Source organism: Ceratotherium simum, chromosome X (genome assembly GCF_057802395.1).
Source record: "Ceratotherium simum simum isolate JZ-2026a chromosome X, ASM5780239v1, whole genome shotgun sequence".
NCBI lineage: Eukaryota > Metazoa > Chordata > Mammalia > Perissodactyla > Rhinocerotidae > Ceratotherium > Ceratotherium simum.
The window spans coordinates 87705922-87718391 of NC_141940.1; the positions used below are offsets into that span (position 1 = coordinate 87705922).

General features: G+C 43.3%; 1 pseudogene; it reads left to right on the forward strand.

Moving 5' to 3' along the window:
• Positions 1–6147: 6147 nt before the first annotated feature.
• On the forward strand, positions 6148–7825 carry LOC147911928 (centromere protein V-like protein 3 pseudogene; annotated as a pseudogene).
• The last annotated feature ends 4645 nt before the right edge of the window (positions 7826–12470 follow it).

Sequence of the window (12470 nt, forward strand, 5' to 3'; positions counted from 1 at the left end):
TAAATGATTGAAATCATACCAACTATCACTTCCAAACATAATGGTATGAAACTAGAAATCAAAAGCAAGAGGAAAACAGGAAATTTCACAAATAGGTGAAAATTAAACAGCATACTCCTGCACAACCAATGGGTCAAAGAAGAAATCAAAAGGGAAATCAAAAGTATCTTGAAAAAGACAAAATGGAAACACAGCATACCAAGACTTATAAGATGCAGTAAAAGCAGTTCTAAGAGGGAAGTTTATACCAATAACCGCCTACATTAAGAAAAAAGAAAGATCTCAAAAAAACTACCTGAATTTACCCCTCAAGGAACTGGAAAAAGAAGAACACACTAAGCCCAAAGTCAACAAAATGAAAGAAATAACAACAATCAGAGCAGAAATAAATGAAATAAAGACTGAAAAACAATGGAAAACATCAATGAAATTATGAGGTATTGTTTTGAAAAGATAAATAAAATCGACAAACCTTTGGGTAGACTTTGAAAAAAGATAGAAGACTCAAATAAATAAAATCAGAAATACAAAATGAGACATTGGGGCCCGCCCGTGGTGGCACAAAGCGTGGTGAAGCGCCATATCCGGGCCATGGTGCCCGGGTTCGCCAATTGATCCTGGGCGCACCGCCGCACCACTTGTCAGGCCATGCTGTGGCAGGCGTCCCATATAAAGTGGAGGAAGATGGGCACGGATGTTAGCCCACGGCCAGTCTTCCTCAGCAAAAAAGAGGAGGATTGGCAGATGTTAGCTCAGGGCCGATCTTCCTCACAAAAAAAAATTAAAAATAAGACATTAAAACCGATACCATGGGCCAGCCCCGGTGGCCTAGTGGTGAAGTTTGGCGCTCCACTTCCGCGGCCCGGGTTCGGTTCCTGGGCGCGGACCTACACCACCAGTCTGTCAGTGGCCATGCTGTGGTGGCGGCTCACATACCAAGAAAAAAAAAAAGAGGAAGATTGGCAACAGATGTTAGCTCAGGGCGAATCTTCCTTAGCAAAAACAAAACAAAACAAAAGACCAATACCAGAAAAATATAAACGATCGTAAGAGACTACTATGAACAATTTTATGCCAACGAATTGGATGACCTAGAAGAAATGGATAAATTCCTACAAACACACAAACTACTAACACCAAAATGAAGAAATAGAAAATGTGAGCAGACCAATAACCAGTAATGAGATTGAATCAGTAATCAACCATCTCGTCCAACAAAGAAGGACCCAGGACCAGATGGCTTCACTGCTGAATTCTAGCAAACATTTAAGGAATAATTCATACCAATCCTTATAAAACTCTTCCAGAAACTTGAAGAGGAGGAGGGAAGATTCCCAAACTCATTTTACAAGGCCGGCATTACCCTGATTACAAAGCCAGACAAGGACACTACAAGGAAAGAAAATTATAGGACAGTGTCCCTGATGAACATAGATGCAAAAATATTCAATAAAATACTAGGAAACTAAATTGACAGCACGTTAAAAGGCTTACATAACATGATCGAGTCAGCCTTATCCCTGGGATACAAGGATGCTTCTACATAGGCAAATCAATAAACGTGATACACCACATTACCGGTGTGAACGGTAAACATCATACGATCCTCTCAATAGATGCAGAAAGCATTTCACACAATTCAACATGCTTTCATGATAAAACCTTGCAACAATTAGGTACAGAAGGAATGTACCTCAACAAAACAAAAGCATACCTGATAGCTAACATCACACTCAATGGGGAACAGCTTTCAGCTTTTCCTGTAAGATTAGGACTAAGACAAGGGTGCCCACTCTCACCACTTCTATTCAACATAGTACTAGAAGTCCTAGCCAGAGCAATTAGGCAAGAAGAAGAAATAAAAGCCACCCAAACCAAAAAGGAAGAAGTAAAATTGTCTCTGTTTACAGATGACGTGATCTTACATATAGAAATCCCTAAGGATTCTCCCAAAAGACTGTTAAAACTAATAAATGAATTCAGTAAAGTTGCAGGCTACAAAATCAACATACGAAAATCAGTTGCATTTCTATACACTAACAATGAGCTACACAAAAAGACCTTAAGGAAACAATCCCATTTACAAGAGCATCAAAAAGAATAAAATACTTAGGAATAAATGTAACCAGGAGGTTAAAGATCTGTACACTGAAAACTATAAAACGTTGATGAAACAAATTGAAGAAGACACAAATAAATGGAAATATATTCTGTGCTCACGGATTGGAAGAATTAATGTTGCTACCATGTCCATTCTACCCAAAGCAAACTACAGATTCAAGGCAATCCTTTCAAAATGCCAACGGCATGTTTCACAGAAACAGAAAAATAACCCTGCAATTTGTATGGAATCACAGAAGCCCCCAAGTAGCTAAAGCAATCTTGAGCGAGAATAACAAAGCCTGAGGCATCGAAACCATACGTCACTGGCATAAAAACAGACACAGAGACCAATGGAACAGAATAAAGAGCCCCAAAGCAAACCCACGCATACATGGTCAACTGATACTTGACAAGGGAGCCAAAAATACTCAATGGGGAACGGACAGTCTCTTCAATAAATGGTGCTGAAAACTGGATATCCACCCCACGAAAGAACGGTTGGACCCTTATCTTACACCATACACAAAAATCAACTCAAAATGGATTAAAGACTTAAACGTAAGACCCAAACCCTAAAAATCGTAGAAGAAAACATAGGGGGTAAGCTCCTTGACATTGGTCTTGGCAATGATTTTTTGGATTTGACACCAAAAGCACAGGCAACAAAAGCAAGAATAAGCAGCTTGGACTACATCGAACTAAAATGTTTCTGCACAGCAAAGGAAACAATCAAAAACACGAAAAGGCAACTTACAGAACGGAAGAAAATACTTGCAAAGCATATCTGATAAGGCGTTAATATCCAAAATATATAAGGAACTCATATAACTCAATAGCCAAAAAACAAATAACCCGATTAAAAATGGGCAAAGGACCTGAATATACATTTTTCCAAAGAAGACATACGAATAGCCAACAGGTGCATAAAAAGGTGCTCAACATCACTAATCTTCAGGGACATGCAAATCAAAAGCACAATGAGATGTCACCTCAGACCTGTTAGGATGGCTATTATCAAAAACTCAAAAGATGACAAGCGTTGGCAAGGATGTGGAGAAAAGTGAACACTTGTGCACGGTTGGTGAGATTGTCAAGGGGTTCAGCCACTATGAAAATCAGTAAGGAGTTTCCTCAAAATGTGAAAAATAGAACTACTATATGATCCAGCAATCCCACTTCTGGGTACCAATCCAAAGGAAATAAAATCACTATCTCGAAGAGATATCTGCACCCCCATCTTCATTGCAGCATTATTCACAACAGCCAAGGTACGGAAACAACCTAAGTGTCCATCGACAGATGAATGGATAAAAAAAAAAATGTGAGTTATATACACACACACGGGAATATTATTCAGTCTTAAAAAGAAGGAACTCCTGCCATTTGTGGCAGCATAGATGAACCTGGAGGACATTACGCTAAGTGAAATAAGTCAGACACAGAAAGACAAATATCCCATGATCTCACTTACATGTGGAATCTAAGAAAAAGTTGAATAGTGGTTACCAGAGGCTGGGTGGTGAAGGGAAAGGGAATATATTGATCCAAGGGTACATACTTTCAGTTATAAGATGAATAAGTTCTGGGGATCTAATGTACAGTATGGTGATTATGGGTAATAATAATGTATTGTATACCCGAAATTTGCTAAAGAGAGTAGAACTCAGGTGTTCTCACCACACTCACAAAAAGGTAACTATGGGAGGTGACGGATATGTTCATTGGTTCGATTGTGGTGATCTTTTCACAACGTATACATATATCAAAACATTACGTTGTACACCTTAAATATACATAATTTTTATTTGTTAAAAATTAAACAAAAAAGAAGGGCCAAAAAGCCTGAACTGGTATTTGAGCAGTTACTACACCACATGGGAGATGGAATTTTCAGTTTGACTTCAGCCAAGTTAACTGCCTACCCAAACAATAGATAAATCATAAATATATAATTAAATAAGTATTCTGAAAGTAAAACTCTGTCATAATTAAAAATACATTTAAAAATACAAGTAATAGATATTAGGAATATGACAGAGGAAACAGAGGGTGCTATGAGAATAATAGGTGGGGCACCAATCCAAGATGCAGGTGGGGAGCCATGGAAGTTTTCCTAGAGGAAATGACATCTGAGCTTCGACTTGAAAGAGGAACAAGAGGAATAAAAGCAAGAAAGAGCTAAAAGGAATAAAAGCAAAAAGGCACCCTGGAAAGGAGTTAGCAGGACTCCCCACACATGAGGGACAGTCTTCCTTGGATATTTCCCCTTTGTAGTCTGCCTCTTGGCGGGGCAGGATTTGTAAGTAGCTGGATGAGAGTAGCCCACCTTCAGATACAACCTACCTTATTTATCACACTGGCGTAAACCTCCCTATTACGTAGGCCACATCTGTCCCCATGGGTCAGGGTCTGGCTGTGGGAAGGCTTGGCAGGGAGAGGTCTGATCTCGGTCTGGCTGAGAAGATAAGAGAGCGAGAGCGGGACAGTGAGCGAGTGAGAGAGCGAGTGACAAAAGATGCTATGCTATTGGCCTTGAAGATGCAGGAAGGGGTAGGCAGCCTTTAGAAGCTGCAAAAGGCAAGAAACAGATTCTCCCTAAGCCTCCAAAAGGGACTCAGCCGTGTGGATTCATTTAGACTTCTGGTGGCCCAGAACTGTAAAATCATAAATTTGTGGTATTTTAAGATCCTGGTAATTTGTTGCAGCAGCAATAGGAAACCATTAGAGAATCCCAATTCCTTTCTTGACCATGAGGCCCAACTCAGCCTTCAGTGAATGTTGTGAAGTTATCAAGCATGTGAAAACCAAGACACTCACCTGGAGAGAAATCGATCTTATAAAACTGGGCTGGGTTCAGGTGCTGCTCCTCTAAAGCCCTTGAGAGTAGTATAGCAGTTCTGCCTGCCCCACCTGTCTGGAGGACACCTGGTGGCTACTGACCTCAATGGTAGTAGTGGGTGTTGGAGTAACAGTTGCTTCTGTTTTGCTCCCTCCCTCCCTCCCACTCCTCCCCTCCCACCTCCTCCCCTGCCCCTCCGGCTCCCCGCCTGGAATAATTGTCTGTAGCCCCATTGTACAGCAGGTGTTTAAGAAATAACTTCTCGCTGTACAGTGTCAATGAAGCAGAGTAGGAAAAGGAGCTGCCATTTACTGAGCACAAATGAGGCAGAACAACAGGGAGTTTAGAGTAGGGAGATTTGAAGTCACACAGACCTGGACTTGAATCTCCGCTGCCAACTTCATAGCTGAGGCGCCTGGCCACATGTCCTCCTCCATGCAGTGAAGTGATTCACTGGGCACACTCGTGGGTCAGGCTGCCTGGTTCATATCAGCTTTATTACTAACTTGCAGTGTGACCATGGGAAATTCTGACCCTCTCTGTGCCTCAGTTCCCTCATCTGAAAAATAAGCTTAGTAATACTTCCAAACGGCCTTCGCCTGTGTTCCTAGAGACCCCTGCTCTTGCTGTCAATTTTCTAGGTGAGAGGCACAGATGTCGCTCAGGGTTACACTGACTGAATCAAGAACGTGAACCCACAGATGAGCGGACTTGTCGAATACAGAGGAGCTCCTTCACACACACCAGGAGACGGCTCTCTGGCGCGCTCTCGCGTGGCGCTCTCGCTCTCTCCGGTATCCGATTTCTTCTTTGGCCACTCATCCCCCAGCCCATCCCAGTCTGCAGCTTCTTCCCTTGTGTCTCTCCTTTGCATTCTCACCATACCCCTAAAAGACTGCTAATTCTTCACGTTAAGCCCTGTCATGTAATTTGTCCGTTCGTGTGTCTGCCTACCACACTAGACCTTGAGATGCTTGAGGAAAAGAATCAAGTTATGTTGGCTTTTAGCCGTCCAGCATCCAGAACACTTCCTGAATCTTGGCATAGAAGAAAACTAAAAATCAATCCAAGGAAAATTTTAGAAACTTAGGAAATCATTGGAAAATGAATTTAGAAATACTACAGATATAATAAATCCAGCTCCTTTCTGCTGTATTAAATACTTCAAATACGTTTTTGAATTTACTCCCCACTACACTCGGAATATGGCGTATTCCCTTTTCTCATATGAGATTACTGGGACCCAGAGAACTTCAGGACCATTTCCATGGTCGCAGGGCAGGTATGTAACAGAATGAGCATGGACAAGCTCCAGGTGTCTACGGACGATGTAAAAATCGCTTAGGAGAAGGGGCTACAGATACAGTTCGCCAATATTTTATGCCAGGACGGCTATTTTAGGATCAGGAGAGGCCTCATTTTCAACAAGCGGCCAATCCTGGCAGTGCAGACAAAAGGGTGGCCCAGTAAGTTCTTAGCACCTGAGCACCCCCCAGCTCCACCCAATCTGCACTGCAGGATGACGACTTAGCCAGATTTGCGTTTATGGCTGAGCATGCCATAGGCAGGGTAAGGAAGCCAAATGCCGCCCAACCGCACAGCCAAGAGCGCCCAAGGATCCCTACTCCCTTGCTCCCTGCCCCCACGCCAATCCCCACCCTCAGCCTCACTGCCCCCACCAGCGCAGCCACTTGGCTCAAGGCACCAGGTGCGCCGCGTCGCCGCCAGCTCGTGCAAGCCGGGTCAGGAGCCTGGCGGCGCAAAGAGCACTACTGAAAGCAAACCGGCAGGCCAGGGAAGCTGGCTCAAGACCCACAGCTCTGTGCACCGCCCGGCGCCCGCCCTGTCCCGCAATGAGATGGACCTGGGCGCGCAGCGGAGCGCTGGGAGACGCTCAGGAAGCCGCGGAGACTCAGCTGCGAGGGTACCGCTAAGTCCCTGCCGGACACCTTCCAGTAGCCAGGCCTGGTGCACTACACCGGGGAGCTGCCACCGCGCGCGGTTCCGCTTGAGCCTGGGCCCCTGCAAACCCGTGAGTCGTGGATCGCAGCTGCAGGCTGTGCAGGAAGCAGCAGCACCGCAGCACCGACGCTTCCTCGTCCTGGCCTTGCGCTTCACTCTCCTCCTGGGCGCAGAGAGCATCGTCACGGATCGATCCCACACGCACGCGGCACTGCGCAGCTTCTGCGGCGGGTGCCCGGTGCAGAGTTTCCACGCATCTGCCTCTGACCCCGGGGTTTATGGCGTCGCCCCGCACTGCCTGGACGCCGGAACACCTTCCTGGAGGTAAAGCCTACGAACACGTGGAGGCCCCCTTACTCTCGTACTAGTCCACGCTCAGCTTTAAGCAATTTAGCAAATTTACCATTTAAGTGTTCTGTGTTTACGGCTCTAGAGGCATCTGATCCAGGTAAGCAGATCTTGGTTGTGATTCGCTGAATCGGTCTTTCGCGTGATCGTTTGCCCTACAACCTCACCTCTCCAATGGGCTCAGGAAAAACAAAACAAAACAAAAAACACGTTGATTCAGTTTTTCCAGCGTCATCTTGTTATAAGACGGGGGGGTGGCGATCTCTAACCTCTTTACACGAGGGCACTGAAACCAGAAGTTCTCACTTGTGGCCATTTTTCGCAATATGCTACAATCACTATAAGGCTATGACTTAGAAATATCATGGTAAATTCCAGAGAAACAGACAAGATGAAAGTTGTCCCAGGGAACCAGAGCAGGAGTGGGTAGGGTGTGTGTGTGAGAGAGAATCTGGAATAAAATAATTTCTGATTTCATTAAAGGCTAGCGTTACTATTTAACTTTTAAGATCATGTATGTATGGTATTTTGAGAAAATTAAAGAATGCGATGCATTTTATGTAGAAATAATCTGTAGACATTCTAAGTAGAAAAATACATAGAAATAATAAGCTTAACTTCAAGAAGATTAAATGAATGCTCAAAGATACATACAGTTCCTAAAACAGTTATTACCTCTCACCTGTGGGTGTTAATTGTGACTATTTGTAAATTAATACCCATTTTGCTCTCCATCCCAGCAGGTTTGCACACTAATTGACTTGAGTAATAATGTAAAAATTGCACTTTGCTGAATTTGGGGTAAACAATGCAAGGGAGGGGACTATATTCTCACGCCCCAGATGAAGAAACTCAGGCTCAAAAGATTCAGTAACTTGGAGCCACCGGTTGCGGTTGCGTAGTGGTTGAGTTCGCCGCTCTGCTGTGCAAGCGTGGGGTTCGCAGGTTCAAATCCCGGGCGCAGACTGACACACTGCACATCAAGCCATGCTGTGGCGGTGTCCCACATACAAAATAGAGGAAGATGGGCATAGATGTTAGCTCAGAGCCAATGTTCCTCAGCAAAAAAGAGGAAGATTGACAACAGATGTTAGCTCAGGGCCAATCCTCCTCACCAAAAAAAAAAAAAAAAGAAGAAGAAGAAGAAGGAAAAGATTCAGTAACTTGCTGAAAGTCATACACTAAGTAAGTGGTGGAACTGGGACAGTCACCCAAGTCCATCTGATATCAGCATCTATGTTATTTTTACAGTATATCTCTCTCCCTTCCCTAGAATGTACATTTTCGAATAGCCACATATTTATGGTGTTATGGTGTTATGCTTCCACTAGGTTTCGGAACCAAAATTACCGTTGAATGCACAAGAGAAGTTGAATACAATCATCCCATGCTTTTAAGAAATGACAAATTCCTAAAAGAATAAAAAAGTGGTTTAGAAGCTAGAAGACAAGACAGAAATCTTCCACATTTATGTAATGAAGCAAGTCCAAACCCGGATTCCAAAACCAGGCAGAGACAGTATAACACACACACACAACACACACACACACACAAACGCAGACACACACATACAGAAATATGGGTCTACCTCACTTATTGACACAGATTAAATTTTTTGTCAATAAAGTTTGAGTGGATAAAATTCAACAGTGTATAAAAATCTACCACGTCCTGGTAGTTTCCTAGTCATGAGAGCATGGTGTAATGTTAGGAAATATTTTAATAATCTATGATATCAATAAGTCAAAGGAGAAGAATCATATAATGATCTGAAGTGCTGAACAAAGAATTCAATAAATTCAGTCAGTCTGGTAAACTCTGCGGTTTTTCTTAGTTCTTGTTTAATTGATCTGTCATCAGCTGACAGAATTATTATGTTAAAATCCTACTGTAGTAGTATCTAATACTCTTGGGACCAAATGTCTCAGAATTCATACACCATACATTACGTAAGATCCGTAGCAGGGTCTAGAGTAACACTACTGAATCTCATACAACAATATTTCTGCAGTGAAGCATATAAATATTTCACTCCAAGATATATAAAGACTACAAATAGCCTCATGTCTGTTCACGTCAAGTTTTATGGGCAAATGAGTCAGGAAAAGTAAGTTCAGTTTTCAAAGCATTTTTGATTCTAAAATTGCCTGTAAGGAATTGTGAGTCTGAAGTATATTTCTGTCAATTCTTTTTCCCTTTTGTAAGGCTATTTCTTTTATTTTAGCTTTTTTTCTTTTCTAAATTGAAGTAGAACATACAAAGAGAAGAATGCGTAAATCTTAAGGGGCAACAACTTGATGACATTTCACAGCGTGAACACACGCATGCAACTGCTGCCAAGACCAAGATCTAGAACCTTACTGGCTCCCCGGAAACCTATATTATGCCCCTATCTAGTGATAACACCTGAAAGTTAACCACTGTCCTGACCTATGTCACTATATATTCATTTTGCCTGTTTTTTTAAACTTTACACAAACAGAATTATCAATCATGTACATTTTTTATGCCTGGTTTCCTTTGCTCAGTACTCTGATTTGTCCAAATTTGTTGCATGTAGGGACAGTTGCTTGTTTCCTTGCTGCATAGTATTCCGTTATATGGATACCACACTTGTATTTATTCATTCAACTGTTGATAAACATTCAGATTGTTTGCAGTTTGCGACTATGTCTGAGAATGCTGCTATTAACATCCTTATTCGTGTCTTTTGGAGAAGATGTTTATGCATTTCTGTTTGATGTATATACTTTGATTGTGTGGTAGGCAGGATTCCATGATGATGCCCAAAGACCCTTGTCTTTGTATAATCTCCTCCTGTTGGGTGTGGATGGAACCTGTGGATATGATGAGCTATCACTCCCATGATTATGTTAAATTATATGGCAAAAAGGATTTTGCAGATGTGATTGAGGTCACAGATCAGCTGACCTTAAGATAGGGAGATTATTCGGGGTGGGCCAGACCTAATCGGGTGAGCACTTACAAGGGCCGAGGCCTCTGCTGAAAGAGAAGTTTGAAGCATGAGAGAGCATTTGGAGAGGGCCACATGGCAAGGAACTTCAGGCAGCCTCTAGGAGATGAGTGTTGCCCCTGGCTGACAGCCAGCAAGAGAATGGGGGCCTCAGTCCTCCGGCTACAGGGAACTGAATTCGGCTAACAACATGGAGGAGTTTGGAAGAGACTCTTCCCCAGAGCCTCCAGAAAGGCACACAGCAAGGCCACCGCCTTCTCACCCTGTCAGACCCTGAGCAGGGAAGCCAGGGAAGTCACACTGGGCATAGACTTCTGACCTGCACAACTGTGAGCTAATGAATAGGTGCTATTTTAAGCTGCTAAGCGTGTGGTCATTTGTTCCACACCAATAGGAAAGTAATGTAGATTTTGATACCTTGATATGGGGTGCTGCCATTGCAAACACCTAAAAATGTTGAGGTGGCTTTGGAAGTGGGTAGTAGGTGAAGGCTAGAGGAATTTTGAGTGCATGTTAGGGAAAGCCTAAGGTGCCTTAGCAAAAGCCTTAATTGCCTTGGACAGACTGTTAGTAGAAATCAGCTGAACGTCCAGACTGCTCTGGGACTCGAACTCCTTTCTGCCTTCCATTTCCCCTCTGTATTAAACGCAAATGTTTATAGCTGTTATCCTATGCCTGTCCCACCATTGTGTGCTGGGGGAATATAGCTTGTCACTTGAGTGTCACCGGTCCTCAGTTGGAGGGGGATTGTGCCCCAGGAGTTGTGCTGTATGGATCATACCCAGGAACCTACCTCATCCCTGCCTGATTTAGATAACTGAGATGGTGAGACTTAGCTGAGCATTTGGAATTGAGCTGATGCTTTAAAAGTACCATGAAGAATTTGGAAACTGTGGGGTGCGGGTGAGTGAATATTGTATGTGGGACAGACTGAATTACTGGGGGCCAGAGGACGGACTGTGGTGGGAAGAATTCTAAGATGACTCCTAATGACCCTTGGCCTTGTATAGTCCCCTCCCATTAAGTGTGAGAGGAGCCTGTGAATTTGACGACGTATCACTCCTGTGATTATGTTACGTTATATGGGAAAAGAGATTTTGCAGGTGTATTAAGGTCGCAAATCAGTGGACTTTCAAATAAGGAAGTACTCCTGGGTGAGCCAGACCTAATCAGGTGGCTGTGCATTTAAGCTGGCCTGTGCATTTCCTGAGAGACTCAAGTGTGAGAGGGTGCATGGAGGGACTGATGTGGCAAGGACGTGTGGGAAATCTCTAGGAGCCAAAAGTGGAACTAAATTCTGCCGATAATTTGAATGAGCTTGGAAATGCATTCTTCCAAAGAGCCCCCATAAAGGAACACAGCCTGTCTGTCTTATTCAGCTAGGCTGCTATAACAAATTACCACAGACTGGGTGGCTTAAACACCAAACATTTATTTCTCACAGTTCTAGAGGCTGGGAAGTCTGAGATCAGGGTGCCAGCAGATTTGGTGTCTGGTGAAGGCTTGCTTCCTGGTTTGCAGATGGCCACCTTCTTGCTGTATCCTCACATGGCGGAGAGAGCTCTGTTCTTTTCATCCCCTTATAAGGGCACCAATCCCATCATGGGGCTCTGCCCCCATGACCTCATCCAAACCTAATTACCTCCCAAAGGCTCCACCTCCAAATACCATCACACTGGGGATTAGGGTTTCAACTTGTGGATTTTAGGGGGACACAAGCATTCAGTCCGCAGCACCGGCCGACTGATTTCTCAGGCTTATTTCACCCTGTGAGACGCTGAGCAGAGAACCCAGGCATGCCGTGCATGGACTTCTGAACCTACAGAACTGTCAGCTAATACACGGACATTGCTTTAAGCCACTAAGTTTGTGGTAATTTGTTATACAGGAATAGAAAACTAATACAGAAGGAGTTGCTGGGTTATAGAAAATGCATGATTTCAGCTTTAATAGATACTGCCAAAAAGTTTTCCAAGCGGCAGTACCGATCTACACTCACCGGCAGTTAGAGTTCCAGTTCCTCTCTATCTTCTCCAACTCTTGATATTGGTAGTGATTTGGGCTATTCTGGTAGATGTTTACTGACGTCTCATTGTCGTTTAAATTTGCATATCCCTGATACTGAGTTTGGGCAATCTTTTTTTTGTTTATCGGTCAGTTGGATGTCCCATTTTGTGAAGTGCCTATCGAAATATTGTACCAATGTTTAATTGCATTTACTTTTTTCTTGATTTATTCTGTACA